Source organism: Schistocerca piceifrons, chromosome 9, assembly GCF_021461385.2.
Source record: "Schistocerca piceifrons isolate TAMUIC-IGC-003096 chromosome 9, iqSchPice1.1, whole genome shotgun sequence".
NCBI classification, from domain to species: Eukaryota; Metazoa; Arthropoda; class Insecta; order Orthoptera; family Acrididae; genus Schistocerca; species Schistocerca piceifrons.
This window is the reverse complement of record NC_060146.1, coordinates 22,222,616-22,237,772: the sequence shown is the minus strand read 5'-3', so window position 1 is coordinate 22,237,772 and position 15,157 is coordinate 22,222,616. Positions and strand designations below refer to the sequence as shown.

The following is a 15,157-nucleotide window of genomic DNA, read 5'->3' as shown; positions in this document are numbered from 1 at the left end:
CACATCTGGTAGCAATATGGGCTCTGTTGTAGTGCCATTCGGCTCCTCAGTGGACTCGGAACACAAGCGTCATAAGATGCTTGGAGAGAGCATATCCACACTCTACTCGTACAACAAGCAACCCATCATACTGTCCACTTTCAGATTCTGCACCAACTCTACTATATTCTCCCAAATGCGTGCATCATGCGTGGAACACGGACAGCGACTTACCACGTTCAAAATCTTCATATTGGCATCACAGATGATTTGTGCACTGATAGAAATTTTTTTTGCGATTTCTATATAGTTCTGCTTGTGCTCCAGAAGGATAAGTATTGGTATATGTACACAGTCTATGACCCCTATGGTCGGCCGCTGTGGCCGTGCGGTTCTACGCGCTTCAGTCCGGAACCGCGCTGCTGCTGCTGCTACAGTCGCAGGTTCGAATCCTGCCTCGGGCATGGAGTGTGTGATGTCCTTAGGTTAGTTAGGTTTAAGTAGTTCTAAGTCCAGGGGACTGATGACCTCAGATGTTAAGAGCAATAATGCTTAGAGCCATTTGAACCATTTTTATGACTCCTATGACATTTAGGAATCCAACAGCTCGATAGAATTCTTTGGTATATTTTCTTGGCTCTGTCGCATACAGTGACTTTAAGACAATTAAACTGTTTATCGCACTGTTAAGTAGTACGACGTATATTAATGAGATCCCCTGCTACGATTTGATAAGTACCTGTGCGAAAGATTCGCAGTCCACAAAAACGTTTCAGCCTAGGAGACAAAGCACGGTTCCTGTCAGAATTATGCTGCAGTAACGGCTCTAGCATAGCAAGCAGCAACTCAAAAGATTCGTTACGAAACCCAAACTGCTCTTTGATGTCACTGTCGGTAGATATCACAAATAGGTCCCTTTTCTCCGTTAACTCTCGTTCTTGAGCTGTTCACCTCTCCGTCCATCTCCATACATTCTTAGTAGTCCAGGTAATCCAGGGACTTCGTCCCTTAAAACACAGAACTCAAAGATCGCACCATACTCTCTCACTTTACTCCTACTACTGCCTAGAAGTAAAGTTGGGCCTTATTTCCTCCTTAAGTTACTAATGCAGTAGCATACTCTTCAATGGGACTCTCCACCCGTAATGGAGTAAATAAATTTACTTCGGAAGTAAATGAAAAATTTACTCCTGGAGTAATTTACTCTTTTAGTTCAGTACTATCGACTGGAAGTCGCCGATTTCCTTCTCTTTTAGCAACTTACTACCTTAGTTTCACTTACTTCTGGCTGGTGCTCGCCACCCAAGATAAAAACGTCGAATTGAAACAACCAGCACAATCCCCACTCCAGATTCTTTAAAGCATCGAACCCCCACATATAAAGCAGCTGCAAACATGTGATTGCTTCACAAATGAGTTAATGTGTTACGTATTTGATGCTAAGCAAGTTTAGGAAAGATTTTAAATTATGTTTAAAGTTTGTTGTACGTCACGAACTGCTCTCATTATCAAACACCGGATGAGTGTGGTTGGGTAATTTGAGCTCTGCTTTTAGCAAAAACTAATTTTTCACGCATCTCAGTGTTTGACGTCATATCTCTTGAACTGCGTGTCGTGCAATGATATAATGTTGCAGGCAAATTCAGTGGCATCTGTGGACACTGCCTGCAAAATGCGAGTTAGCAGCAAAGAAGTAATAAATTAAAACGTCATGCGTGATGATACAGTTTTACTGAACCAACTGCGAAAATGTAGTAAGTAATAAGGTTTTTCTCTTTCCATTATTTTATGGGATTATCACCGAAAGAAAGTTTTGTAAATGTTGAATGGCCTTACATATTTGTGATGAAGTCTCAAAATTGGTCTTTAGGCTCACATCACACCACTGGAAAGGCAAATGGCATGGCTCGGCATTTCCCTTTCAAACATTCCGTTAAAGAGGGTAGAACTGGTTATATAGGCAATAATAGGTGCAAAATTTATCTGCTGACCACAAACAGGACAACCAACACACAATTTATACGATGATTTTAACTAAATCAGTCGTTCGTTTTCCGCGAGATTTTGGGGTGAACTTCTCACAAGCAGCAGCAATTGTCGAGGTGGTTTAGACAAGGAGCATGCTAGTCACGTGCCAGTTCTACTAAGTGTAAATTCTAAACACAACATCGGTTCGCTACTTTTCATAAGAAACACTCGCTGAGGTAACAAAAACTCGCTTTACGTTGATGGTCCGAGGTACGTATGTTGAGAACTGCACCGAGAGTGTCTGAACATGCAATCGATCATGAAGTTTCTTTCGTGCTATGGACTATCTTCCAGTCAGATGAGTGAAGTTATTGATCTTTACCACAACTAAATCTAGTGACTATCAGTAGATTTTGCAGCTCTCCTGTACAATAAATAAATATATATCAGACATCTTAACAAAAGAACAGCAAATAGTGAAATATGGAAAATAAACAATAGAAACCATTAAAAACTCATGAATCTTAGGCGCTAGAACATTCTGAAAGGCAGATTCGGATTTTGCAGACCAAAGTACATGCTAATTAATATACCCCGTTCCCAATGCAAAATAGCTATTGAGTAGTGGAATTATATAAAACGTTGAAAATCAGTTTTCTGTTGCCCCTGGGAGCCATTAGCCTGCAACTGGCATTGTGCCTCGGGCTATCCGTTTGGTAATATAGATAAGTTGACATGCTCAACAATTGGAACAGCCATCTTTATTCTCAGTTAACGTTTCTTTGCTTAGATCTTCTCGAGGGCAGAGTTGAACAGGATAGGGGACAACCCATCTCCTTGCCTGAATCCTGTCGCAATTTCAAATTCCTCAGTTACGCGATTTCCCATCTTCACCTTTGCACGTGTTTCGTTCAGACAGATCTTTATCAGATTGATGGGTTTCTCTGCTATGCCAAACTCCCTTAAACAGTTGAGAAGGCTCTTGCGATGTATGCAATCGTAGGCCTTCTTAAAATCAACGAAAAAAATATGCAAATCTTTACCATATTCACCCAGTTTCTCAGTGAGCTGCCAGAGACTGAAGATGTGATCTACAGTTTACCACCCAGGCCGGAAACCTCCCTGGTATTCCCCAATCACTGATTCTGCCACTGGCTGAATTCTATGTACGAGGCAATTGGACAGGATCTTATAGCAGACGTTAAGCAGGGCGATTCCTCGATAGTTGTCACATTTCAGTTTGTCGCACTTCTTACGTATTGGACAAATCATAGCTGTTTTCCATTCTCCTGGTAGTTCTTCTTTGGTCCATATTGCCTGTATCAGTCGGTGTATTTTTTTCTGCAAGGTTCTCTCCTCCTGCCAGGATCATGTCACCTGGACTCTTATTCTGTTTAAGGTGTCTGATTCTGGTTTTTATCTCATCCAGGGTAGGTGGGGGATAGTCTGCATTGGTTGTAATTGGGTACTGGAAATCAAACTGCAGTTCGGGTTCATCACAATTTTAACAGCTGTCGAAAGTAATCACCATCAGATTATAAAATATCGTTAGAAAGTATAACACATCCCACGTTGTACAATCAAGTACTGAATCATAAGTTTTAATGACTCAATACTTGATTGCAGAACGTGACGTGTTACATTCTGTAACGATATTCCATAGTGTGAAGATGATTGCTAGCACCATCGAGACTGGTCATATCATTTTACGAGTACAAATGCGCGATCTACGCAAATAAAGGCTACACTGTAGATATAACGTTGACAGCCCTGCAGCCTGAGCGGCCGAGGGGCCTTGCCATCTATCAGGGGCTGAGGTGTGCGCCGAAGTACGGTGACAACTTCCGGGAGCTCCAAGGCCGCTGCGGTAGCCATGAAGGGCCACACAGTGGTTTCAGAATAGATAAGAGGAGCTGAGACAGTGCAAAGTGACGATGCAAAATGACAACAAGAAAGACTTACGTAATTATTTATTTTTCTTTCGCGCTGTTTATAGTGAAATAAATAGCATTAGAACTGAGACGTCAAAGAGATATAAGTTTTTAGTTCAATTTTGTGTCAAATGAAGAGCAAAAAAAAAGTAGAAGGATATAGCTAAGATTCTAGCCGAGGAAGGTAAACCGTTGAAAGTGAATACACTCCTGGAAATTGAAATAAGAACACCGTGAATTCATTGTCCCAGGAAGGGGAAACTTTATTGACACATTCCTGGGGTCAGATACATCACATGATCACACTGACAGAACCACAGGCACATAGACACAGGCAACAGAGCATGCACAATGTCGGCACTAGTACAGTGTATATCCACCTTTAGCAGCAATGCAGGCTGCTATTCTCCCATGGAGACGATCGTAGAGATGCTGGATGTAGTCCTGTGGAACGGCTTGCCATGCCATTTCCACCTGGCGCCTCAGTTGGACCAGCGTTCGTGCTGGACGTGCAGACCGCGTGAGACGACGCTTCATCCAGTCCCAAATATGCTCAATGGGGGACAGATCCGGAGATCTTGCTGGCCAGGGTAGTTGACTTACACCTTCTAGAGCACGTTGGGTGGCACCGGATACATGCGGACGTGCTTTGTCCTGTTGGAACAGCAAGTTCCCTTGCCGGTCTAGGAATGGTAGAACGATGGGTTCGATGACGGTTTGGATGTACCGTGCACTATTCAGTGTCCCCTCGACGATCACCAGTGGTGTACGGCCAGTAGGAGATCGCTCCCCACACCATGATGCCGGGTGTTGGCCCTGTGTGCCTCGGTCGTATGCAGTCCTGATTGTGGCGCTCACCTGCACGGCGCCAAACACGCATACGACCATCATTGGCACCAAGGCAGAAGCGACTCTCATCGCTGAAGACGACACGTCTCCATTCGTCCCTCCATTCACGCCTGTCGCGACACCACTGGAGGCGGGCTGCACGATGTTGGGGCGTGAGCGGAAGACGGCCTAACGGTGTGCGGGACCGTAGCCCAGCTTCATGGAGACGGTTGCGAATGGTCCTCGCCGATACCCCAGGAGCAACAGTGTCCCTAATTTGCTGGGAAGTGGCGGTGCGGTCCCCTACGGCACTGCGTAGGATCCTACGGTCTTGGCGTGCATCCGTGCGTCGCTGCGGTCCGGTCCCAGGTCGACGGGCACGTGCACCTTCCGCCGACCACTGGCGACAACATCGATGTACTGTGGAGACCTCACGCCCCACGTGTTGAGCAATTCGGCGGTACGTCCACCCGGCCTCCCGCATGCCCACTATACGCCCTCGCTCAAAGTCCGTCAACTGCACATACGGTTCACGTCCACGCTGTCGCGGCATGCTACCAGTGTTAAAGACTGCGATGGAGCTCCGTATGCCACGGCAAACTGGCTGACACTGACGGCGGCGGTGCACAAATGCTGCGCAGCTAGCGCCATTCGACGGCCAACACCGCGGTTCCTGGTGTGTCCGCTGTGCCGTGCGTGTGATCATTGCTTGTACAGCCCTCTCGCAGTGTCCGGAGCAAGTATGGTGGGTCTGACACACCGGTGTCAATGTGTTCTTTTTTCCATTTCCAGGAGTGTAGATGCAAACACCCCAGAAGCGACTTTCAGGCGACGTCTAAGAGGTCGGTAAGCTCGGAAATGAGTCTTTTACGCGTTCTTTGATGCACTGTTCGGTTACTCTGTGTGTGATGCAGCGTACTGCTGAGACTGAAGAGTAATCATAATGATGCATAAGACCACTTGGAGTTGTAATTACTCCAGTGAAGTCGACAAAAATACTACTAAGTGTAAAATTGCGAGAAAAGCTTATCAGGAAAACGAGTTACAGTTATTTCTTCAAAAGGACACTCAACATTTTTACATACTGCTGAATACGAAGAATACAGGAAACTCGGACATGAAACTAGAGTTACATTACTTCACCGGCCGACGCTGCATCTGCGCTGTAACGAAGTAAGAAGCAGGAAACTCCAAAAGAACGTTTGATGAGCAATCAACATTAAGTTATGCCAAACGTAAAGCAGAAGAAATTGCTCTACTCCTGTTAAACAACTGCGAAACCTTTTACTCCGAGAAACCGCCTGCCTTACGTCACTAGCCTGAACGAGATGTCTTTTCTCGGGGACACGCTAATAATGGGCAGCCACAGTGAATAGCGATAGCACGTACGGTGCCCCTATAATCTGTGTAAAGCTACGTCAGCACCTTTTGCACAACAAATACACCTCAGCTGCGCAGCGGATCTGCACGAGTGGCGGAAGACCGCGAGAACGCGATCTTTACTGTCGTAACATCGCACCCGTTTCTCAAATTTCACAGTCCTCGGTAGTATAGTGGTTAGTATCCCCGCCTGTCACGCGGGAGACCCGGGTTCGATTCCCGGCCGGGGAGAAATTTTTACCACCGAGTAAAACATTACCCGGCTGTCTAAACAGCAGAGAAAACGTTAGACTTTCCGTTGAACAGAAGACAATTTCGTTGAAGGAATCTGTTAGCGGCCACTTAGATTCAACTCAATCAATGAATGTCGGGCATGGAAATTTTTGAACTACGTATTACGAATACCGTAAAAAATATCCTGTTTCACAGACATACGTTAAAACTGGTTCTGTAACGAACTTTATATTACGTCTTCAAATTTGCTTCCGCCGTTTTACAATAGATGGCAGTAGTGCTGGTGCAGGGGGTAGGTCGTAAGTGTCATACGATAAGCTTAGGCATTTGTAAACATAATGCCATCAAAATATTAGTCTATTTGTGACTGCGTCATTTGTCAACTTACGAGCTCAGTTCTCGTCATTTGCGGGAAGTTTTATTTTTCTTCTTTAACATGAAGGAATCTGCGGATGAGGCTCATAAAATGCTGGATAAGACCTATGGCGAGGCACCTATTAGTGGGAGAACGAGCAGAGAATGGTTTCAACGCTTCAAGAACGGTGAGTTCGACGTCGAAGACCGGCATGGCAGAGAAAGAGAGAAGGTTCAAATGGGTCTGAGCACTATGGACTTAACTGCTGAGGTTATCAGTCCCCTAGAGCTTAGAACTACTTAAACCTAACTAACCTAAGGACATCACACACATCCATGCCCGGGGCACGATTCTAACCTGCGACCGTAGCGGTCGCGCGGTTCCAGACTGTAGCGCCTAGAACCGCTCGGCCACTCCGGCCGGCAAAGAGAGAAGGTTTTAGAATCTACTGAAACCCACGGAAACAATCACAGGAGGTCGTCATCCAATGCAGTTGATGTGTTTAAGCCACCCATTTAACACAAACGGGCAGAATATAGCGATAGACATGCAAAAGTGATTTTGCAGCATGGAATGCTCAATCCCATGTCGCAAAGCATGTCAAAAGAATATCTGGAAACGTCGAAATGGGAAGTCCTGCCCCACCCGCCGTATTCTCGAGCATAGCTCCCTTTCAAATGTTCAAATGTCTGTGAAATCTTATAGGACTTAACTGCTAAGGTCAACAGTCCCTAAGCTTACACACTACCTAACCTATATTATCCTAAGGACAAACACACATACTCATGCCTGAGGGAGGACTCGAACCTCCGCCGGGACCAGTCGCACAGTCCACGACTGCAGCGCCTGAGACCGCTCGGCTAATCCCGCGCGGCCAATGCTCTCTCTGACTACCGCCTTTTCCAAGCAATGGCACAGGGCATGGCTGACCAGCACTCCCGGTCATATGAACGAATGCACAATTCCGCAGCAGGATTCGTATTATGTCTGGTAGGTGAATACATCAGTGACCAACACTTTGAATCGTAAATGTTTCGCAAGTTTTTCACAACCAAGCCTTCAACGGCGGAAGCAACGTTGAGGACCTAACAGATGAGTCTTTCTGTTGTCCTAGGGCTATTTCTGCTCTTTTAAGATATTTGTCAGAGGAGAATATGTTTTGTTAAAAGATCTTGGTTATTGCTATCATAACATTTTTGCACCCTGGGTGCAATAGCTTCCCTGAAGACGGACTCAGAAAGAAGGCCAAAATGTCGGATCAGAAGATATTGAAAGACTGGTGCTGAGTCAACAATCAACGACATTACTGCGGAAACCTGTGGAGTCATTTTATTTGTGCTTTGAATTCTCAAATTAATTTCATCTTTTAAATAATTCGCTGTACTCAAGAGGACTTTATACTGTTATTTAAATTAGAAACCATTAAACTGTTTCGGAAGATTATACGATTGGTCTATGCGCAATCGGCATCCTGGAAGACCAGGTGATTTTAGTAAAGGATTTTCTTCCTGCAACTTTTGATATCAACGTTTGATTACAAGGCAACAGTTACTGGCTATGGTCCTACGCAGGTATTTCATTTTCTAGATGCACACCATACTTGCTCACCGATCCGCCATTTTGGAAAGGTGGCTCATGTGAATGTAGAAACCCCACATGCGTCGATTTTGCAGAGGTTTTTATATATTCCAGCTCTGCAAAAGTAACAGCTTTCTCGTATAGACGACGAGCCCACTTCAACGAGAAATATGTGATACATGTCTCTGATAATCTCGTAATTCCAATATACTACTATCAGACTACTCGGACAGATATTCCGCAGGCAAGTAGCTTGTCCAAAACTATGACAGCGCAGCGTTCGGAGGTTTTCCGCAGACGAGTACGCAGAACACTTCGCGCCTACAAGGCGCTCCACGAATGTTGCGACTTAGCGGACTCTCTGAAGGTCTCTTGTGTCTTCTTTTGTCCTTGTTTTCGGTCCTTATGGGCAACCTGCTTCATCTGCACACGTAGTTTCCTCCAGCCTTGACACACCGTATACTGCAAAAGGCTCTTTCCAAACATAGATGTCTGAAATTTCCTTTAAGCGAAAGATGTCTGCAGATTTGTTTTTCAGTTTATAATGTTCCAGCAAGAGTGATATCATCAGTGGTATTAAGCGAAAGTGCACAATTCAATGAAAGCAAAACGAGCCTGTTGTAAAGATAGAACGCAGTTGAAACTACGCCCACCTAATGTTTTTTCGGTTTCCTTATGTAGTGTATGGCGTATACAATAGCATTTTTATATGAACATTGTAAAAAAAATTAATTACGAAATTTAATTCATGCTGTGTTCCAAATATCTAAAATGAATAAATACATGTGTACACTGGAACATGTCAGGGTACAGAATTGTTAAGTTATAAAACTAACACATACAGCCACAAGACCCCTGCTCATTTTTTGTCATACACTGAGACACCTGCGCTCCAAGCGGACAGAAAACTATACTTCTGAATACGAAATCGGAGGAGTACGAATAGCATACTATATATTGATTTGTAACATAGTTTCTACAATAGGGAGTATATATAGTGCCATAACAAACGGTGATAACTAAAAACTTACACCACACTTGTCTTTCTTTAGTTCCCTAAAGGCCCTAATTAATTTGAAACAGTACATCACTGGACAATTTATTTACGATTTTCTTTTAACCTACAGGTATTCAATTAAGGCTGTCGTTTTCTTGTAAGAACCAAAAAGCAATGGACCACACCCTTTGCAGAGACGTCGTATATCTACCTAACAAAGTGAAGTTTTCTTCAGCACACTTTCAGTCATATCAGTGAATGTGATAAGTGATGAACTTGTGTGGAATGTAGTACCTACATTATTTAACGTACTAAATAAGCCACATCAACTGTAGCTCAAGAAATAACCGCACAGACGTGATAGTAAAACGCCAAAAGCAATAAAACTGTTTCGCAACGCACAATAAATCAGTTCCACAATTGTTGCTACTCCTGAGCGACAAACGACAAGAATATTTACCACATTCACTTCTGACATAAATGTAATTACATTTACAAAAAAATATTTGTGCCAGAATGAGATTTTCACTCTGCAGCGGAGTGTGCGCTGATATGAAACTTCCTGGCAGATTAAGACTGTGTGCCCGACCGAGACTCGAACTCGGGACCTTTGCGTTTCGCGGGCAAGTGCTCTACCATCTGAGCTACCGAAGCACGACTCACGCCCGGTACTCACAGCTTTACTTCTCCCAGTAAATATTTGTGTATTAAAAAGCCGAGCGAAGTATAGGAATCTGTGAATCATTACACTCAATACAATATCGTTACGTGTCAAGGAGAGAGCTTATCATAATAAGAACGGGCAACAACAGCAAATGCGCTTCTCATGCAGGAAACTTACGTTTACATACTCTTGCTTTCAGCGGATTAAGCTGCAAATACATACATTCGACAGTATTTCTTCAGGAATAAGTTATAGTTTATACCACTGAATGAGAGACATTCAGTTGCTTTTACATTTATTTCACGATCATTCACGTCTCTCGATAATTTACTAATTCCTGGAACGAAAAAGTATAATAACTATATCGTAGAAAAAAACTGAAAACGAACATTAATCTTACGGTTGCCTTTCTCGCCGCTAGGGGTGCTAATGTCTTTCCCACTGTCAGACGGTAACAGTTTTCACAGCAGTGAATGACGCAACTGTATGCGCTAGACTGGTAATATCGTTAGCAGTATGTGGTGTCTCAAAGTTCCTTGAAAACAGAGCAAAAAGGCTATTGGAGACAGACTTGTTCGGCAGAGACGTTGGTACAGTACACATGTCGATCATATCATCTAATTTACTCCGTGTACTCATAAACAAATACACTTATACGTAGACAAGGTGGTCAATCTTTTATCTCAGAATGAAAATAAAAATTAGTTCTCATTCCCTGATTCTGAACACTTGTTTTCGGAGGAGGGAGTTTCCTTTGCTTATATAGCAACTGCCGCGAGTGGAAATCCCCCTCCAAAACCCCGTATCTGGAAGCAAGTTCTCCGACCTACTCAGTTCGCCTGCGGTTCGTCCGACAAGTCCCTGACACTTATAGTATCACATTTTCTTGTCTAATCTGAAAGTTTAGCGCTTCTATCTCAACCCATTAACAGCAGTAATTAAGCATATCGGTAGTGCGCTACTGGTTGACCAACGATTATTTGTGTATTTCATCGTAAATATACGGCGGGCGTTCTACATGTAGTGCAACACGCTATTTCTCTGGCCCAGTTTCAGTCAAAATGCGACCTTCAACATCTGTAACGAAGATGCGTTCCAAGCAGAGACCTATCATTGAGTTTCTTTTAGCGGAAAACCTGAGCATACAGATATTTATAGGCGTCTTAAGAATCTCTACGGAGACCTGGGAGTGAACAAAAGCACAGCGAGTCGCTAGGCGGGGCGTCTGTCACCATGGCAACAAGGTCGCGAAAACCTATCCCGACTCCCGCGTGCCGGCCGGCTACACAGAGCTCCGCCTCCTACAGTGTTGGAACGTGCGGACACTCTCACTCGCTGTGATGGACGGATCACAGTCAGACGCCTCGCTGCACAACTGGACGTCTCTGTGGGTGATGCTGACACACTGGTCCACCAGCTGGGGTCCTCAAAGGTGTCTGCCCAATGTGTCTCTCGCTGCCTAACAGACGACTATAAACAGCAACGAACGACCGTCAGTGCGGAATTGATTGCGCGTTGCTCGGACGATCGTGGCAAACATCGTCACAGGCAATGGGACATGGATTCATCATTTCGAACAGCAAACAACACGGTAGTCCGTGGAGCCGGCAGCCGTGGCCGAGAGGTTCTAGGCGCTTCAGTCCGGAACCGCGCTGCTGGTACGGTCGCTGGTTCGAATCCTGCCTCGGGCCTGGCTGTGTGTGTTGTCCTTAGGTAAGATAGGTTTAAGTACACTACTGGCCATTAAAATTGCTACACCAAGATAAAATACAGATGATAAACGGATATTAATTGGACACATATATTATACTACAATTGACATGTGATTACATTCTCACGCTATTTGGGTGCATAGATCCTGAGAAATCAGTACCCAGAACAACCACCTCTGGCCGCAACAACGGCCTTGATACGCCTGGGCATTGATTCAAACAGAGCGTGGATGGTGTGTAGGGGCACAGCTGCCCATGCAGCTTCAACACGATACCACAGTTCATCCAGAGTAGTGACTGGCGTACTGTGTCGAGCCAGTTGCTCGGCCACCATTGACCAGACGTTTTCAATTCGTGACAGATCTGGAGAATGTGCTGGCCAGGGCAGTAGTCGAACATTTTCTGTATCCAGAAAGGCCCGTACATGACCTGCAACATGCAGTCGTGCATTATCCTCCTGAAATGTAGCGTTTCGCAGGGATCAAATGAAGGGTAGAGCCACGGGTCGTAACACATCTGAAATGTAACGTCCACTGTTCAAAGTGCCGTCAATGCGAACAAGAGGTGACCGAGACGTGTAACCAATGGCACCCCATACCATCACGCCGGGTGACACGCCAGTAAGGCTATGACGAATACACGCTTCCAATGTGCGTTCACCGCGATGTCGCCAAACACGGATGCGACCATCGTGATGCTGTAAACAGAACCTGGATCCATCCGAAAAAATGACGTTTTCCCATTCGTGCACACAGGTTCGTCGTTGAGTACACTATCGCAGGCGCTCCTGTCTGTGATGCAGCGTCAAGGGTAACCGCAGCCATGGTCTCCGAGCTGATAGTCCATGCTGCTGCAAACGTCGTCGAACAGTTCGTGCACATGGTTGTTGTCTTGCAAACGTCCCCATCTGTTGACTCAGAGATGGAGACGTGGCTGCTGGATCCGTTACAGCCATGCGGATAAGATGCCTGTCATCTCGACTGCTAGTGATACGAGGCCGCTGGGATCGAGCACGGCGTTCCGTGTTACCCTCCTGAACCCACCGGTTCCATATTCTGCTAACAGTCACTGGATCTCGACCAACGCGAGCAGCAATCTCGCGATACGATAAACCGCAATCGCAACAGGCTACAATCCGACCTTTATCAAAGTCGGAAACGTGATGGTACGCATTTCTCCTCCTTACAAGAGGCATCACAACAACGTTTGACCAGGCAACGCCGGTCAACTGCTGTTTGTGTATGAGAAATCGGTTGGAAAATTTCCTCATGTCAGCACGTTGTAGGTGTTGCCACCGATGCCAGCGTTATGTGAATGCTCTGAAAAGCTAATCATTTGCATATCACAGCATCTTCTTCCTGTTGGTTAAATTTCGCGTCTGTGGCATGTAATCTTCGTGGTGTAGCAATTTTAATGACCAGTAGTGTAGTTCTAAGTCTAGGGGACTGACGACCTGACATGTTAAGTCCCATAGTGCTCGGAGCCACTTGAACCATTTGAGCAATCCATGGAGAGGCGTCATACCCTTCGAACCACAAACAACATGGAGGTGTGCAATCCATGGAGGTGTGCTACACCATTTCCCATCAGAAGAAAAAGTAGAGAGCCGGCCCCTCAGCTGGAAAAGTCATGGCGACGGTCTTCTGGAACTCTGAAGCAGTTATTTTGTTTGCTGTCCTACCTCACGGTGCAACGTGCTACCCACAGGAATCTGAAGAAAGTTTTCCAGCGAACTTTTCCTTCTCCATGACTACGCAAGGTCTCAATACGAGTCTACGCAGTCGAGAGGAACTCACAAAACTTCACACTATTCTACCTCATCCACTGTACATCCCAGATCTCGCACTTTCCACACTTCCAACTGTTTGGTCCGATGAAGGACGCACTCTGCGGGTAGAAGTACGTGAATGATGGGGGAGCAAGACGTTGGCTCTGACGTCGACCATTACACTGGTCCCATGCGGATGTATACAGGCCTTCGTACAGATGGTGAATGCTGTCCTGGGTTACGTTATGCCACGTCTGCTCGACCTTCCCATGTAGTTCCCTAAGAGTTGGTAAGAATTGATCGACGAGTCCAACGAGTCCACTTCTCGTCCATTCATACGCCACAGGTGCTCGATTGGAGACAAGTCAGAAGGGAAAGTTGGTGCAAGTCTTGCGGAGCACGTTGAGTTTCACGAGCAGTGTGTCCTGTTGGAACAACACACCAACTTCTCGTTGCAAGAACGGCAAGAGGACGAGTCTAGCTCTGAACGTACCGAGCGTTGGTTAAAGTCTCCTCCAGAAACACCAGTGGTGAAAGAGAGTTGCAGTTTACGCCCCCCCCCCCCCCCCCACACACACACACAGACCATAAGGCCTGGTGTGGGGTGGGTCCAATGCACTCTACGAGACTGCAGTCACCAGGTCAATGTTGTTCGTGCAAACGACTATCACTGACGTGCAGGCAGAATCCGCTTTCATCACTGAAGACCGCGGCGCGCTATTCCATCTTCCAAGTCGTTCTCTAAGGGCATTAGTGGATGCTGTGGCGTGAGTGGATGACGGGCTAGATTTGACTACGCTCGTAGTCCCTCCGCTATTAACCGGTTTGCAACAGTTCGTGTTGACACGTCTGGGATCACACGCCCTCTCATTTGTGAATCTGAAGGAACTTTGTCAGCGTGTTCGGCTCCACAAAAATGCAAACGAACTTCTCCTTCTCCATGACGACGCGAGGCCTCAACACAAATCTAGGCACTCGGGAGGAGCTCACTAAACTGCACACTGTTCTACGTCACCCACTGTACGTTCCGTACCTCGCACCTTCCGCCTTCTGTCTGTCTGGCCCAATGAAGGATGCTCTCTACGTGAAGCAGTTCGTGGGTGATGGGAAGGTTCAAAATGGTTCAAATAGCTCTGAGCACTATGGGACTTAACTTCTGAGGTCATCAGTCCCCTAGAACTTAGAACTACTTAAACCTAACTAACCTAAGGACGTCACACACATCCATGCCCGAGGCAGGATTAGAACTTGCGACCGTAGCGGTCGCGCGGTTCCAGACTGTAGCGCCTAGAACCGCTCGGCCACCCTGGTCGGCATGATGGGAAGCTCATTAATGCAGCAAGACGTTGGCTCCCACGCTGACCATTATACAGGTACCATGTGGGCATACAGGCCCTATTACAGATGGCGAATAGTGTCCTGCAATACGTCATGCCACACCTGTTCGGCATCTTCGCTTAGTTTTGTAGTGCTGTGGTAGCTGCGCGATCTACCACTGCTGCTCTTTATAACACCACAACCCCGGCGGGCGTCTGTGCTGGGTGGACGTCCAGAACCTCGTCTGCGGAGAATGTTCACGTAACTGATGATACATTTCATTTAGCGTATGGCATTTAACTACATTTCAGTATTGGATCACGTTATTCTACATTATATAACATTAGATATATTCACAGACAAACATCTAGTCCTTGTATATATTCAATGGATTTTTGGGATGCCACGCGGAATTCTTCAAAGTCCCCACTGAACGCTCTGGCACT

At 45.8% G+C, this 15,157-nt stretch overlaps 1 non-coding gene across 1 annotated transcript; it reads left to right on the top strand.

Moving 5' to 3' along the window:
- The first annotated feature begins 6,245 nt into the window (after positions 1 to 6,245).
- Positions 6,246 to 6,317, top strand: Trnad-guc. Its single transcript has one exon. It is a non-coding gene; the product is annotated as a tRNA-Asp (tRNA).
- The last annotated feature ends 8,840 nt before the right edge of the window (positions 6,318 to 15,157 follow it).